A 12,952-nucleotide genomic window follows, 5' to 3' on the forward strand; every position below is an offset into this window, starting at 1 on the left:
TTTTTTAATAAACTTTGTCATTTCTTCCTATAAATCACTCCTGGAACTATTAACCTATTCATCACAAAGGCCTTTTTTTTTTCTAAAAATCGTTTTAAGGGGGAAATTTATGTGTTATTCTTTCTCCACGTACACTCTTGAATCAGGGTGTAGGTGTCAGAAGTTGGTGATCAGTTAACAGTTTGCACCACTATCTATGGAAGGCCTGGTGTTGAGGGGAACTTGGGAGGGGGGATTTTCACGAGGGAGCAGATGCAGCCACAAGCCATGCTTTCTTCAAGGGGTTCAAGGCCATCCCATGCCCATCCACCTGGGCGGAAGCAGAAGGAGGACTGGTCACACTGGCACAATCTGAGTGGGCAATATGACAAGTTTGTGGGTGGGATATGAACTTTCAACTGGGTGGGAAACTCAGGTTCAGGTTTAAATGTCAAGATTCCAGGTTACATCCAAACTAAATCAGAGTCCAAGTCAAAGTCCTCCTCAAAGTTCCATTTCATTTCTGGAGCCATCCTGACAGGTATACTTAGAAACATAGAAACATAGAAGATTGACGGCAGAAAAAGACCTCATTGTCCATCTAGTCTGCCCTTATAATTTCTTGTATTTTATCTTAGGATGGATCTATGTTTATCCCAGGCATGTTTACATTCAGTTCCTGTGGATTTACCAACCATGTCTGCTGGAAGTTTGGTCTAAGCATCTACTACTCTTTCAAAGAATATTTTCTCACATTGCTTCTGATCTTTCCCCCAACTAACCTCGGATTGTGCCCCCTTGTTCTTGTGTTCTGCACACCAAGACAACTAGACACAAGGACAGTTTTTCCCGAACGCCATCACTCTGCTAAAAAAATAATTCCCTCAACACTGTCAGACTTTTTACTAAGTCTGCACATCTATTTCTACTAGTTTTTTTAATCTTAGGGTGGTTCTATGTTTTGATTCAGTTACTGTGAATTGACCAACCATGTCTGCTGGAAGTTTGCTCCAAGCATCTACTACTCTTTCAGTAAAATAATATTTTTTCACATTGCTTCTGATCTTTCCCCCAACTAACCTCAGATTGTGTCCCCTTGTTCTTGTGTTCACTTTCCTATTAAAAACACTTCCCTCCTGAACCTTATTTAACCCTTTGACATATTTAAATGTTTCAATCGTGTCCCCCCTTTTCCTTCTGACCTCCAGACTATACAGATGGAGTTCATGAAGTCTTTCCTGATACGTTTGATGCTTAAGACCTTCCACCCTTTTTGCAGCCCGTCTTTGGACCCGTTCAATTTTGTCAATATCTTTTTGTAGGTGAGGTCTCCAGAACTGAATACAGTATTCCCAATGGGGTCTCACCAGCGCTGTATACAGTGGGATCACAATCTCCCTCTTCCTGCTTGTTATACCTCTAGCTATGCAGCCAAGCATCCTACTTGCTTTTCACATCCTACTTGAAAATATATTTCAATCTTGGTGGTCTGCCGAGGTTCTTATCTTGTGATCTGTGATGAATGGGCTCAGAGAAACATGATCACAGACTTTTTTGGGGGGAGGGGGAATAAAATTTTCTTTATTTTTTGTCCAATATACAGTAAAAACAACATAAGCAGTAAAAAAACCACAGAATTAGTGCCTAAAATAATAATAAATGATATTTCTTTGTTACATTAAACATTCAGAAAAAAATCCTAACAATACCGTTAATATACATTTTTCATCCTCCTCTTTGCTAAATTACTCAAAATTAACAACACATGAGACACAGATACCAACATAATAAAATCTATTCCCTTATATTCCCCTTTTCTATCTATAATAAAACATTAAAAAATTTACTGACCCCTCGCATCCTGGATGCAAACTGTTTCAACTCCTACACTGAAAACGTCACTACAGAGCCCTGCACACCAAGACAACTAGACACAAGGACAGTTTCTTCCCAAACACCATCACTCTGCTAAACAAATAGTTCCCTCCACACTCTCAGACTTTTTATTAAATCTGCACTTCTATTTCTACTAGTTTTTCTCATCATTCCTATCATCCTTTTCTTCCCACCTAGGACTGTATAACTGTAACTCGTTGCTTGTATCCTAAGATTTTTATTAATATTAGTTGTTTCTTCATTGCTTATTTGACCCCTGTGACAATGATTAAGTGTTGTACCACATGATTCTTGACAAATGTATCTTTTTCTTTTTTCTTTTTAAATATATATTTATTAAATTTTTCCATTTTTTTAAAAGTACATAATCATATTTACAGATGAATCTACGTCATATATACATTCCTATTGACATTGTCTTCTAATTACTTTTAGATTTCTTGATATTTTATTTCGATGTTTCTTTTGAGTTTCTTTTTTTTTGTCCATTGGTCCCATTTTGTCCAGGTTTCATAATAGTCCGATTCTTTTCAATTATTAAGTTCCATTGTCAATCTGTCCATCTCTGCACAGTCGTATATTTTCTTGATGATCTCCTTGTCTTCAGGTATTTCTCTTTTTCTTTTATGTCCACTGAGAGCATCTGCACCAAGACAAATCCCTTGTGTGTCCAATCACACTTGGCCAATAAAATTCTATTCTATTCTATTGTATTGTATTCTACTCTACTATAAACATCTTAACTCAATATCTAATTTAATCCTTTCACCCCTGTGTTAAATCCTTATCCGTTGCTGCCACCAATCCTTATTTCAACAGCCAACTTTTGTGCCTAAGGTGGGACTAGAACCCGCCACCAGAAAAATCTCCTTGTGAGAAATGAGCAGTGAAATACGCAAACCAAGGAACAACGACAGGAGTACAACATGGTTCAAGCAAATTGGTTCCCGGTTGGCGAAGGAGAGCAATAACTCCTCTGGTTATTTATGCAGCTGATATACTCAGAATATATTTGGAGGGCGGCTGGATTGAATGAAGATAAGGACGGCTTTAAAATTGGGAGGAAGAAAATCAATAACTTATGTTACACCGATGACACTATTGATAGCTGAAGGGGTAGATAAGGAGCAGAGCAAAAATTGAGGCTAAAATTAAATATAAAGAAGAACAAATGAAGGAAACCTGGTAACACAACGGATCTTTGAACTGACACTAAAGGGCGGACAGCTTCTGTCTTTTAAAATAGCAACAGCCCAAGAGACAGTCTGGTGTAGTGGTTAAAGAATCAGGCTAGAAACCAGGAGGATTTGAATTCTGATCCGGTAGGTGACTTTGGACCAGTCGCCAGGAGATGGTGAGTTCTAGTCTTGATTTAGGCACAAAAAACTGGTGGGTATATATGATCAATCTCCAGGATGACACCCAGCTGTACATGCCCAGTCAATGAAGCAGTGGAAGTGATGTGCCGGTGCCTGGAGGCTGTTGGGGCCTGGATGGGTCTAAACAGGCTCAAACTCAACCCGGATAAGATGGAGTGGCTGTGGGTTTTGCCTCCCAAGGACAATTCCATCTGTCCGTCCATTACCATGGGGGGGGGGAATTACTGACCCCCTCAGAGAGGATCCACAACTTGGGTGTCCTCCTCGACCCTAACCCTAACCCTAACCCTGTTGTGATTCCGTCTGAGGCCCCTCAGGGAACGGCTGATCCTCTGCCGGCTTCCTGCTCAGAGGGGGAGGATGAGGAACAGGAGGTTCAGGCAGACGGGGAGGAGGAATCTCAGGCTGAGGGAGAGGGAGGACAGCCAGAGTCCCCCGAGAGGGAGCTCTCCCCAGCAAGCAGCCTGGATTCCTTAGATGAAAATGCACAAGCAATCATCGATCTCCGGCAGAGAAGAGCAACACAACGAAGGGGACAATTAGCCAGGTACTTTCAGCACTAAAGAGGCAACAGCTGGGTTTGGGTGTGGTGCTCTCTGGAAAGGCTGAAAAGGCAGACCCACCCTTCCTGGCTTGTGGAGTATTATCTTTGGGAGTCCTGGGACCTGGCTGTGATCTTTGGCGTCTTGGAATTCTGGTTTGTGACTTTGAATACTGAAACCTTGGGGGAAAAAGGTGTGGGTCTTATTCTCTACAGTGGTGTGTGTGCCAGCAAGAAGTCTGCTGTATTGTCTGGCCATCAGGACTCTGCTGTGAAGTCTCATAGCCTGCCTGTTGGGAAGAACAGGTTTTTCTCTGTGTTTATTTTTCAAACTATAAAGTGCCTTTGTTTGTACCAGCGTGTCTGGCTGCTTTTTCCAGTTGGTGTTGAAGTCTGGGGGCACCCAGACAGAACAAACCCTAACCCTAACCCTAACACTAACACTAACACTCAACTTACAACCTCACCAGTGTCGCTCGCTGGGGTGACAATTTGCTTTGCATTTCCTGCGCTCTCCTTTTTGAGTGGCCCCCCGTGCCTCAAGCTGGGGAGCTGGGCAACCGGGTGCTGCCAGAAGCATAAATGCTGCCAGCACTGCTTCCACCCACGCCTTCTGCTTGCACCTCAGGCGGGATGTGGCTGTGTGAGGCTGGAGGGGAGCCAGCCAGCAGAGAGGGAAGCTCGTCCGAGGCCGAAAAGGAGGAAAGAGGAAAAAAGCAAGGAGCACAGACGCAGCAGCAGCAGCAGCAGCAGGGGAAAAAAGGAGAATCGAGACGAGACCAGTAATCCAGGAAGTGACAGCCGCCAATCAGCTGGAGCTGCGCACACATCTTCATTTCTGCCGGTGGAACTGCGTCCCACCCCATCCTGCGTGCTGCCCACCCCTAGTTTGAGTCCTGAACTTCAATATCTTCATTTGCTTTGCCTCCCCCCCTTTTTGTGTCTCCACAACCCCCAGTTGTTTGCTATTGAGCTTTCCTTGGAGGGTGACATGCACTTTATTCCATTATCACCCCCCCATCTCTTCCCACCCCCTCCCTGCCTTCCTTTCCAATGTCCTCACCAGCCATTTCCAGATTGAGTCTCGCCACGAAATGAGAATTTGACAAAGCGGTGCCAATCGGTGGCTGCCACGCCAAGGGTGGCCTGAAAAATTAAGCTTTTTCCATAATGTGAAGAAAGAGGGTTTTGCCCCCCCCTGAAATCACATGCAAGGAGAGAAAGGGGGGGGGGTTAAGGGTGGGTGGGTGGGAATTGATTGGCTGCCAGCCTTCCCAACAAAATAAAATCCTTCCCGCAATTACAGGCAGATAATGGGCTGAAATTAAACAGTCTGTCTTGCTTTCTAACAAGGAGGTTAAAGAAAGAGAGAAAAGAACAGCGCACATAATATTCAGAAGAGCATTAACTATTCAGGGTCTCCCTACCTGGGGATATTAAAAAGGGGGATTTATTGTATTGGCTGATGAAGCTGCTGCCTTTAGGGGGGAGAAGCAACTATAGCCAGAAGACCAGAGAGGGTAAGAAATAAGCAGCCCAATGAATGAAGGACCCGAGATAAGAAAGACAAAGGGGAGACTAAATTAAATCTAGTTTGCAGATTCTCTCTCCAGCCGCCTCCTGACACCTCCCAGCCCATCTGCTCACAAAGCCTTTTGTTCTTTCAACTTCTCACCTCTTTCGGGAGGTGCACCAAGGATGGATTCCACCACTAAAGGAGAATATTTGTAGCTCGAGGTTGAAATGAACGGTCCTGGGTCCTGTCCTCTGAGCTTGGGGGGTTTCCTTGCAGAGGTTTCATGACCCAAACTAGGTAACACGATCAGTCCTAGGAGGGAGGGGGATTTGTGGTGAGGAGGAAGAGGAGGAGGAAGAGGAGGAGGAGGACTCTGGGGTCTTGGTTCTCCCTGAGTTTGAAGAGGTTTCATGAAACAAACCAGGTAACACGATCAGTCCTAGAAGGTGTTGTGGTTGGCTCTGGCCCAGCTCCTGCCCCAGGGAATGTGGAGGTGGATGCAGGGGAAACCTCAACATGTCACAGGCCTGTGTTATTGCCGACAGAATCAGTTCAAAGTTTAGTTTCCTCTGATGAAGAAGAAGGTGGGAGTGACTTGGAAGAGGGGGGCTTGGCACACTGCCCAGGCAGTCAATCTCCCTTATCTTCCATTGAATCGGATGAAGACGTTTTGGACCCACGCAAGCGCAGAATTATGCGTAGAAGAGACCAAGTAAGGACATATTACAGGAGATAAGAGAGGCCACCTGTGTTTGGGTGGGGCTCCAGTAATTAGGGCTGCTGCTATAAATAGCAGCGTGTGGGTTTGGCCATTGTGGAAGAGTATCTGATCGCAGTTCGTCAGGAATCCTGGGTTGCTGGTTTCTGGACTTTGCTTGTTGATTTTTCATGCCTTTGAAACCAAAGCAGAGCAACGTGTGTGTGTGTGTGTGTGTGTGTGTGTGTCTCACTTCGTTGGAAGAAGAAGGGGTGTGAAGTTTCTTCACAGCTGCTAGCTAAGTACTTAAAGACTGCTTAAGGGAAATTGTACAGACTATAAGGTTGTTTTGGGACGAGTGCTCTTTGCAATACAAAAAGAGTGCTTAGTTTCTTTTGAATTTTGTGATAAAGAACATTGTTTTGAATTTTCAAACGTGTGTGTGTCTGAAATTTGTACCCTTGAATTTTTGGGAGGCTCCTACCAGAGAACCCAACAGAACAGAAGGGAGGTGGTTTGTATTGGGGAAGAGGAGGAAGAGGAGGAGGAAGAAGAAGATGCAGCCATGCGAGCTCTAGTGGGGCTCCCAAGATCTGCCAACATTTCAACATCACTCCGTGAGATACACTGGTTGCCAATTGGTTTCCGGGCGCAATTCAAAGTGCTGTTTGTTTGTTTGTTTGTTTGTTTACTTACTTACTTACTTACTTACTTACTTACTTACTTACTCACTCACTCACTCACTCATTCATTCATTCATTCATTCATTCATTCAATTTTTTATGCTGCCCTTCTCCTTAGACTCAGGGTGACTTACAACATGTTAGCAATAGCACTTTTGAAGAGAGAATCAGCCTATGGCCCCCACAATCCGGGTCCTCATTTGACCCACCTCGGAAGGATGGAAGGCTGAGTCAACCTTGAGCTGGGGATGAGATTTGAACCGCTGACCTGCAGATCTACACTCAGCTTCAGTGGCCTGCAGTACTGCACTCTACCTGCTGCACCACCCCGGTTCAATGGTTAATGACCTACAAAGCCCTACATGGCTTAGGACCAGATTATCTTCGGGACCGTCTTCTGCCTCATGTATCCCAGCAGCCGTTCAGGTCCCAAAGAGTTGGCCTTCTCCAGGTTCCGTTGGCCAGACAATGTCGACTGGCAGGGCCTACAGGAAGAGCCTTCTTTGTGGTGGCCTCGGCCCTCTGGAACGAACTCCCTCTGGAGATATGTACCGCCCCCTCCCTCCTGATCTTTCATAAAGCCTATGTCAGCGGGCATGGGGGCCATGAGGGATGATACTGTCTCTGGACATTACTAGATATGATTGGATTGGACCAGATGAATGTGTGTGAGTGTATATGGGATCTTTGAAAATGTTTTTTTAGTATTTTATAGTTATTTAGATTTCTCATATATTGTTATATTTAATGTTGTACGCCGTCCTGAGTCACCTTGAGAAGGACGGCATAGAAATCTAATAAATGAATAAATAAATAAATAGATAAGAGGAGGCGGGGGAGGAGGAGGAAGAGGAGGAGGAAGACTGTGGGGTCTTTGGTGCTTTCTGAGCGTGGTGGTTCCCTTGCGGACATTTCATGATCCAGCTAGGTAACATCATCAGTGCTAAAAGGGAGGAGAGGTTGTGGAGAGCAGGGGGAGGACCAGCAATGGGTTGCAGCCAGTACGGTTGGCATCAGGGTTCTGGTGGCAGAAATTTATAACTAATAAAAGGGGTGGATTACCTTTGACTGATTACCTTTAATCTTATCACACCTACATGATGCTTAACACCAAGTTGTGCAAAAGCCCTCCTAGCCACAGCGGCCAAAAGTTCCAGCCAGATCATGAGAACTGGATGACCGTTTGGATTCAAGGTAGATTGTGTCTCTTTAAAAGGTCTGCCGCAATTTTCCTTTTCATGGGGCAGGCAATAAGGAAAAAAAAATGTGCTTTTATTTATTTTTGCGTCTATTTTAACCCACCTCGCCAGATCCATGTGTTTACATTTCTGAGCAGGGAAGATATTTTTTAACAGAGAGTACGTCTCTTTATTGCATCTGTTCAATTTGAACGAATTTTATCCTCCAGTTGGTCAGGTTAAACAGCAGAGGCCTCAACTCGGTCTATCAGATTGTTTCTGCTCCCCTTTTCTGAGAGGGAACTCAACCTCGCATGTGGAACATCTGCTGAGTGTTAGCACATGAACAGCGAGTGCCACGAACTTCTTCTGAGCACTGTTCTGATTCTTCACAAAAGGGTTTCATAAGACCCATGACCTACTGGCTCATCCCATGCATAGGTCTTTATCAGAAGTCCACACTTCAAAATGTTCATTTCCAGTTTCCATCGGATCTGCTAACCAGAGCTTATAAAACATTACAAAACATTTGTTAGACTCATATCCCTGGTCCGGTCACACTTGGAGTACTTGTCTTCAGTTCTGGTCACCACACTTCAAAAGAGAAATTGAAACTCTGGAGAAGGTGCAGAAAAGAGCAACCAAGATGATTAAGGGGTTGGAAACCAAGACTTACGAAGAGAGACTGAGGGAACTGGGCATGGATAGCCTAGAGAAAAGGAGGGCCAGAGCGGACATGATAGCAGTCTACAAGTATACGAGGGGATGTCACAGAGAGGAGGGGATCACTTTATTCTCCAGGGCACCAGAGGGCTGGACGAGGAACAACGGCTGGAAACTGACCAAGGAGAGATTTAACATGGAGATAAGGAGGAACTTCCTGATGGTCAGAGCGATCAACCAATGGAACAACCTACCAGCGGACGTTGTGAACTCCAACACTCTGGACATTTTTAAGAGAAGATTGAACTGCCACTTGACTGGTGTACTATAGGGTTCCTGCTTTGGCAGGGGGTTGGACTTGATGGCCTTCATGGCCCCTTTCAACTCTAACAATAAATAAATAAATATCCAACGACCAGAGCCCATTGTAACAACATTGCCAAAAAAGCACTAAGAGTTGTTAATCAAATCTTACGCAGCTTCTTCTCTGGCAACATTGCACTGCTAAGCAGAGCATACAAAATATTTGCTAGACCAATTCTGGAACATAGCTCACCTGTCTGGAACCTGCATTGCATATCAGACATTAATACACTAGAGAGAGTCCAGAAATATTTCACAAGAAGAGTCCTTCGCTCCTCCACTCACAACAAAATACCTTATTCCACCAGACTTGAAATATTGCAATTAGACAATTCACAACTATGTCGCCTCTGATCTGATCTAAATATAGTTCATAAAATCATCTACCAAAATGCCCTTCCTGTTAATGGCTACTTCACCTTCAACCGCAGCAATACACGAGCACATAATAGATTCAAACTCAATGTAAACTGCTCCAAACTCGACTGCAGAAAACACGATTTCAGCAATAGAGTGATTGAGGCCTGGAATGTTCTACCTGACCCTGTAGTTTCTCCCCCAAATCCCAAAAACTTTAACCTTAGACTGCCTACAGTTGACCTCTTCCCATTTCTAAGAGGTCTGTAAAGGGCATGTAAAGTGCACCATTGTGTCTACCGTCCCTGTCCTATTGTCCTCTTTTTATTTATTTATTTATTTGTTTGTTTGTTTGTTTGTTTGTTTGATTTGTATGCCGCCCCTCTCCGAAGACTCCTTACTTTTTTCTTATGTTTATGCAAACTACTACTATCCTATACATGCTTGATTGACAAATAAAACAAACAAACAATCAAATAAATAAAATGAATTCCTGAACGTGTCATTTTTCCATTTGTCAAACATTTGGAGACCTTAAGTCATGTCATATCACTCCATGAAGCCTTGGTAAGACCATATCCAATTTTAGTCCCCATGATACAAAAAAAGATGTTGAGACCCTAGAGAGAGTGCAGAGAAGAGCAACCAGGAGGATTAAAGGACTGGGATCTTTGGGACAAGATGATAGTAGGTGCACTCTGCTGTCCCGGGTTTTAAATCAGCTGTTGCTGGGTGCCAAGCTATTAAGCCTATATATTGTCAAAAAGAATCAGAACACCCAATACAAGCTGAATAAACAAGACTTTGTAGACAACCCTCACTCCATAAAAGACCTTGGAATACTCATATCAAATGACCCAAGTGCCAAAGTTCACTGCAATAACATCGCCAAAAAGGCTTCAAGAGTTGTTAACTTAATCCTGCATAGCTTCTGCTCCGGTAATCTCACACTACTAACCAGAGCATACAAAACTTTCGCCAGACCAATCCTTGAATACAGCTCATCTGTCTGGAACCCACACTGCATTTCGGATATACATTAGAAAGTGTCCAGAGATACTTTATGAGAAGAGTCCTCTACTCCTCCACTCGCAACAGAATACCCTACGCAACTAGATTTACAATCCTAGGTGTAGAAAGCTTAGAACTATGACATCTTAAACACGACCTAGTCGTAGGCCATAAAATCATCTGCTACAACGTCCTTCTTGTCAATGGCTACTTCAGCTTCAACCACAACAACACACAACAGATACAAACTTAAAGTAAACCACTCCAAACTCGATTGCAGGAAATACGACTTTAGTAACCGAGTAGTTGATGCCTGGAACTCACTATCAGATTCTGTAGTATCTCCACCTAACCCCCAACACTTGACCCTTAGACTCTCCACTGTTGACCTCTCCCAATTCCTAAGAGGTCAGTAAGGGGCGTGCATAAGTGCACCAGCGTGCCTTCCATCCCCTGTCCTCATGTTTCTCTCTTAGTAGTAACATGTATGTAAATAGTGTTATATCTTTGTAAACCACCAATATGTACTTGACAAAACAAATAAATAAAATAAAAAGTGGGAATTCCAGCTTTCAAAGTGTGGTGTGTGTGTGTGCTTTATAACACTCCCCCACTCCCAGCCACCAGGTGATTGGAACAGCTCTCGCTAATCATTCCTTAATGATTACATAATATGTAAATAGATAATAATAATAGATAATAGATAATATGAAAACAGTACATAAGTGCACCAGTGTGCCTTTCGTCCCCTGTCCAATTGTCTCTCCTTTATCTCATATATATTTTCTTCCTTTCGTATATCTTCTCCTCTATTTTTATATATTTTCTTCTATCCTTTTCTTTATATATATTACTACATGTCTATTCTCTTCTATATTTATTGTGTATTGGACAAAATCAATCAATAAAAAATAAAATAAATAATGAGGAAATGTTTGGCCGTGGCCTCCGTGCCAAGCAACACACGCCGACCTCAGCAGAAGACAACATAAGTCCCATGAAGGTCTCACCTTCTCCTGCTGCAGAGAAGCGTCTCTCCAGCTGGTTCCGGCTGCAGTGGATGATGGGTGGCCAAGCAAGCAAGCCAGGGTGGCCCCTGGGTCAGGATCGGGTTCCTACCAAATGGGGGTAGGGGGGAGAACACCGCAACGGAAGCGGAAATGGAGCTGTGCCTGCAGCTCTGGGTGACTGGCGGGTAGGCGGGCATGCTGAAGCGAGATTTGGCCTCTGTGCATGCACAGAAAGCAAACTCTTGTGAGAGGATGTGTGTACAGGTGAGATTTGGGCGATTTTCAGTGATTTTTTGCTTCCACACAGAAGGAAGAAATCTGTGATTTTTGCTCCTTTCTTTCTTTCTTTCTTTCTTTCTTTCTTTCTTTCTTTCTTTCTTTCTTTTGTTCTTTCTTTCTTTCTCTCTCTCTCTTTCTTTCTTTTGTTCTTTCTTTCTTTCTTTCTCTCTCTCTCTTTCTTTCTTTCTCTCTCTTTCTTTTGTTCTTTCTTTCCCATTCCTTCATCTTCCTCCCTCCCTTCTCCATCTTCCTCCCACCTACCCTCTTTTTACCTTCCTTCCAACTTTCGTCTTTCCTTCCCTCTTTCTCACCTTCTCTCTCTCTCTTTTCCCTCTTTCTCCTCCTCCCTTCCTCTTTTCTCCTCCTTTCCTTTTTTCCTCCCTTCTTCTTTCTCCCCCTTCCTCTTTGCTCCCTCCCTCCCTCCCTTCTTCCCTCCCTCCCTCCTTCTCTCCCTCCCTCTCTGCCTGCCTGCCATCTTGCCCCTTACTTCCTATTCATTTTACTTCCAACCCACCCGCGTGGCCCCACTTTAGAGGACTTCAGAGGTGCCACAGATGTGTTTCCTCTGCAGGGGTTTCGCTGAGCGAGGGCCATGTCCACTGCATCCAAAACAGGCACTTAAAAATAGGACCGCACACCCAGGCCTTTTAAATTGATTTTCTTTGCGATTATTGATATCATTTGCATAATGATGTCATTATGGAAATGTTGTGGATTGACACAAATGGTGTCATTTGCGTAACGACATCTTTATGCAAATGAAGCCAACCAATGCAAAGAATATATTTTCCGAGGGAACCGACTTCCGAAGGAGGATGGAAACCCCGCTCCCTGGAGGGCCCTCAAAAAACAAGACTTTGATCCCTTGACATCTCTACTTCCCATTTTTCAGGCAATTTGCCATAACATTAATGCAATTTTAAAAAAAAGGTTAGAACCAATGGATAAAAGCCAATATTGTGCCAAGTCACCACAATAAATGTAAATAAATAAAAATGTAAATGTTCGTTTGTTCAAAATCTTAAATCTCCTAAAGTTCTTCACTGATTGCTTTGAAATTTTGACACAGCATTGCATTGGAATATGTGCAAGTTTTTATGTACCTATATTATATAGGTGTCACACCTATGACAGGTAAAATGGGGAGTTGCTTGGGATTGGCAGTGAAAAGGTAGCAGGCACGTTTTGATTGGTGAAAACGATAGGAGGTTTGGATTGGATGGTGATAATTTGAACCAATGAGAATGGTCCATTTATAGGGAGTTAGTTAAGTGTGGTAAAAGATCAAGTCCTCAAATGGGTCCCTAGTCGAGTGGGAGGCGTAGAGGTGTGAAGTCCCCAGGGTTGGGGGTTCGACTCCTACACCCAACACAACTTTCAATTCACATTTTTATCAAGAA

The sequence above is a fragment of the Erythrolamprus reginae genome, chromosome 2 (assembly GCF_031021105.1).
Source record: "Erythrolamprus reginae isolate rEryReg1 chromosome 2, rEryReg1.hap1, whole genome shotgun sequence".
Lineage (NCBI taxonomy): Eukaryota > Metazoa > Chordata > Lepidosauria > Squamata > Dipsadidae > Erythrolamprus > Erythrolamprus reginae.